Raw genomic sequence first — 4,743 nt, 5'->3', positions numbered from 1 at the left:
CATTTGCGGGAGTGGGGGAGATCAATGAGGACGAGGACTGTCTGGTGCACTGCTGGTGCGGGGAGGGCAGGGGAGAGGGATGGCTCCGTGGGTTCATCGTCACAATACGCTTTTACCCAGTCGTAATACGCTTTTAGGATTCGTATAGACAAAATCGTAATATAAACGAGGTGGTACTAATAGCATAATGTTAGCACATTTTCACCGTCGCATCCTTTCTACGCAAAGGTCGCTGTACTATTTAGTAATTCGGCCGCAGTCCTCATATTAACTGAACCTGGAGCGGTACGAGTGATAGAATAGAAAAACAAACCCAGCCTTCCTCTCGATCTCATCTGGACATCCAGCCCCGCCCCGCCCCTCATAGCCGGCCGCCGCCGCGTCCTACCCCGCCGCCGCGCCTACCCCTACACCAAGTGCCAACACACCCGCGCCCATCCACTACCGGGGACCCGCTGCCTTCTACCGCCGGCGGCACTCGACGTCGCGGCCATTGGCGGCTCCCCGACCTTGCTACCATGGCGCCTCCGGGACTCCTCCCCGCTGTTTCCACCTCGACATTGGTTTCCCCAACCCCGCTGGCTTCGCCACCAGCCACTCCTTCTAGGCACACTCTATCTGCCGTCGGACCCATCCGCCTGGTTCCAATGGTGAACATCGCCGCCACCCTATTGTGAGGCGAGGTGATGTTCTTCGAACTGCCGGCTTGATTCTGCCTAGGTAATTTCTTCTTTCTACTGTACCACTTCATAGAAAAATTTGACTGCCTAAAAATTCCCCAATTTGGTACACTTTTTTTTTTATCAGAGTGAGCTTTTCAACGGAAATTATACTTTGATCCTATCCAATCTTACTGTGACAGTAATATATTCCCCTTTCCTTTATATGAAAGGAAAATTGCGGCTCTTTATCATGTTGTCATTATATTGTAACCGTGTGCAAGTGTGTTCAGTTCAACTAGATGTAACTCATTGACATATGAGATTCCATTGGGCCTGATAATCTTGAATTTTGCTTCACAATTTAAAATGTAGTATTAGACCTAGAGTTTTTATGTATTACAGAACATGTCCTATAAAAATGCCAGTTACAAATAAAGGTGATATTGATGTGGAAACGCAACACACATGTAGTAGATGAATTGTATGAAGTAAATCGCCTTGGAATGATGGTTGCTGAATGTTACAATTATAGTCATCTACCTGGACGACCTTCAAGCACCAATAACTTAATCCTTTTAGGTTTTGTTCTTCTTTCTTCAGTACAAACATAATATTGTTTGGTGCTTCCCAATACTTGGATGTGAAAAATAAAGAAGTTTTACATTTTAAGAACTAATAGATTTTTAACAAGAAAATATGGTCCAAGTGGGACTACTACTTCTAAATATTTTGTCTTTCACAGAAGGGGATATCATACTTCTCCTAATCAGGATTGTTGTGTAACGGAATGATGGTAGGATGGTAAGAACTACATCCTTTTTTGGTATGGCAAAGAAAAAAAATACATCTTACCCATTAGATGATTTGCATCTGCAGCTGAATAATAATGGAAGAAAAAGGAGTACAGGCTTTACCTAATGTACCTACAGCAACAATGGGTTGCCCCACCAAACATCACTAGAGGACTAGGAAGGAAAACGGTGATTTCTCAATCAGGTTCTATTGGCCGTTCTAGCATTAGCATCATGAAGATTCTGGAACAGTGCACGACATGCCCAATCCCAAGGTCTTCCCTTAGCTGGTGAAGCACATGAGCCGGTGTCAAGCAATATCCCCTGTATACTTTGTCCTTGTGTTCTTTCCAGGTATGCATCCATATCAGCTGCATCAGGGAGCTCCATGCACAGTGGTACTACTTCCGAACGTGTAGAACATGCAATTGTATGTAAATCGCCTTGAAATGATGGTTGCTGAATACTGCATTATGCTTGATAGTCATCTACCTGGACGACTTCAAGCGCTAATAGGTAAATCCTTTTAGATTTTGTAGTTTTTTTCAGTACAGAGATAATTCTGTTTCTTGCTTCCCAATTTTTGGACGACAAAACAGAGAGGCTTTACATTATAAAAGTTACAGTAATAGATTATAAATAAGAAAATAAGGTCCAAGCCAGACTCCAACTTATAAAGGTTTTGTCTTTCACGTCAGGGGATATCATACTTCATCTAATCATGGTTGTCGTGTAACCTAATGATGGTTAGTTACTACACATCCATAGAGAAATTGAACATGGAGATATTCTCATGTCCATAGTTTCCAGCGATGAGAATGGGCTACCCGACATTGCTCGGCTGCTGAAACTGAGCAAACTTTGTGTAGTTATTCATGGTAGAAATTCCTACTTAAATTATCTATTTCGCCAGATTGAGAAACTGCATACATGCCTTCGTCAATGCGCAATCGAACAGCCGTCAGGTGGTGATGAGAGGACTACTAAAAGCAAGGGAAACACACTAGGCCTCCTTTGGTTTGGAGGAATTTTGTAGGATTTTCATAGGATAGGATTTCTATAGGAAAAATTCCTTCAGAGCTCTTTGGTTTGTAGGAAAGAAATCCTATTCCTATGGAGGATTTCTTCCTATCCTCCACATTTCATAGGAAAATAAACATTAGCCTAGACTCAATGGAAAAAATCCTATGGTGTGAATCAAAGGCCATCTCCTTTTCTATTCCTATGCATAGGATTTGAGATGCATGTCATCTCATTTCCTATGACTTTCCTATTCCTATGATTTTCCAATCCTATGAACCAAAGGAGGCCTTAAGTTTGCTATCCACAGTTTCTTCATAATCTAAATACCAGTGGCATCACAAGTGGGCTTCTCAATTAATCCAAAAGATCCATCAGGTTGCAAAGATAAAAACAATGAACAGAACATATCTGAAAGCGGCCCGACCATCCTCTACTACTTTTGTTTAGATGTTATTTATCTTGCTCTGTGTTGACATATTTTCTTCTTCCGTAGATGCAAAGCATCCAGGATGTGATCAATCATATGCTGGAGAATGGCATTGAGACCTTACTTCACTGGATAATGGCATTTATATGCGATTCCAGTCCTTTCACAGTGCAGGTGAACTGGAAATTCTATCAAAGACAACTGTCCTTTCTTCAGTGTACATGCATGATATTACATGATTAAACATACCATTTTTAACTTCATTTAGTTGTCTATATTATGCTCTATGTGCTATTACCAACAAAAATAGTGTTACCTCCGTACCAGGCCTTCCAAATATCTTATATTTTGGTACGGAGGTAGTACTTTTAGCCTGCAAAGCGACTTCTATGCCCATTGTGGCAATAATGTGTTTGCACCACTGAAGAGATAACTTATTTTTTTCATTGTAAGAAACACATCATGTTTCTTCCCCATCATTTAAGTGTGTGCGATGTTATCTTTGTTCATGTTGCTGGCTGTACATTTTCAGTATTCTCAGGATATATCTGATTAGGATGATGTTCCGTACTGCTCTGGAGCCGACAACTTTTTGGACTGCTCGATGTTTATAACCAATGAGACTACTTTTTTGGTTGTTGGCTGGAGCTATCACTATGACTGAAATTTTCTTTTCACCCAAGTTAATTTATATGGTCATCAAAAACCAACGACAGGTCAACACTTGTCAGCAGTTTGCAATTTGTATTACAGTATGCCTAAGCCAATGTTCAGACAATGTTGTTTTAGTTAGGAAATGTAGAAAACATGGTCATGATTTATGTAGATTGGACAGTCCCTTCAAACTGCAGTCTTTGATCTAGAGTGGACAATCTAACTATATGTTTCCTTTTAGAAAATGACTATGTTCCATGAATTCACTGCTTATTTTGGCCAGATCAGATTAAACTAGGTCTTGATTTCAAGGTTCAGTTAAGGCAGTTGGTGCAGGTTTGTTTGCTGTAATACTAACTGTGCTATTTAGACAGAGACATTTGCTCTTTCTCATTCCTCGACATTTTCCTTTGCTACCAAGATTTTTCATTCTAGGTTGTGGAAAACGCATGTAGCGTTCCTTCTACAAGTCGTCATGAGCTGGGACATAGAAGAAGAGAGCCGACGGGAAGTCGCAAAGCGGTTCGCTCCGGTGTCGCTGCCAATGGCGCTGCACAAAGTGCAGATTGCAGGCTAGATGCGTACAAGTCCGTCCCTACTTCCACGACGTGGAAGCAAAGGAAATTTAGTCAATTAGATAGTATATTTGGTTATGAAAGTTATCTTTTGTGTATGCAGTTTTGCCATCATTTTGTAAAAGCTTTGAGTTTTTTATAATGTAATTGTCTTACTAATCACACTTTTAATTGATTTGTGCCAAGGCTAATAGCCAAGTTATGCACAAACTGTTCATGTTTCCTTGATGACTGCTATCGTCAGAAGATTCTTTTCAGCATTTAAGTAATACCGATCCCACTTTCAGTTATGTGTGCAAAGGCCAGTAGCAAAATAATGAGTGCTCCTTGCTGGTCGGATATTTCCTACTTCCAGGATATCTCATTATGCTTTCCGCAGCATGCTGATTTGTGAACGAGAACTTACATGATCACCCACCCTGATTTGTGAATTCGTAGTCACATCTAGACACTCAGGTATGCAATATGGTTTTGCTCTTTTGTGTGATCGTGAGCATTCCCCACTGTTTTTTACGATCAGAGAAAAACAAAAGAAGATTTCACTCTACAATGGAGGTCTTTCTCCCAGACATATGTAATTTCACCTCTCTGATTGCCATCTATCTTTGATG

The 4,743-nt window shown here is 40.9% G+C and overlaps 1 long non-coding RNA gene across 2 annotated transcripts; it reads left to right on the top strand.

The window, feature by feature from the left end:
- The first annotated feature begins 300 nt into the window (after positions 1 to 300).
- On the top strand, positions 301 to 4,353 carry LOC125551614 (uncharacterized). 2 transcript variants are annotated; one of them, XR_007302915.2, is made up of 4 exons: positions 301 to 720; positions 1,405 to 1,463; positions 1,539 to 1,969; positions 2,970 to 4,353. It is a non-coding gene; the product is annotated as an uncharacterized LOC125551614 (long non-coding RNA). The 2 variants fall into 2 exon arrangements; XR_015600871.1 differs by having other exon boundaries at positions 808 to 1,463.
- Positions 4,354 to 4,743: the final 390 nt, after the last annotated feature.

The sequence above is a fragment of the Triticum urartu genome, chromosome 4A (assembly GCF_056163025.1).
Source record: "Triticum urartu cultivar PI428250 chromosome 4A, HENAU_Tu73, whole genome shotgun sequence".
In the NCBI taxonomy this organism is placed as follows: domain Eukaryota; kingdom Viridiplantae; phylum Streptophyta; class Magnoliopsida; order Poales; family Poaceae; genus Triticum; species Triticum urartu.
The sequence above is the reverse complement of the archived record's forward strand: the minus strand, read 5'-3'. Positions and strand labels throughout refer to the sequence as shown.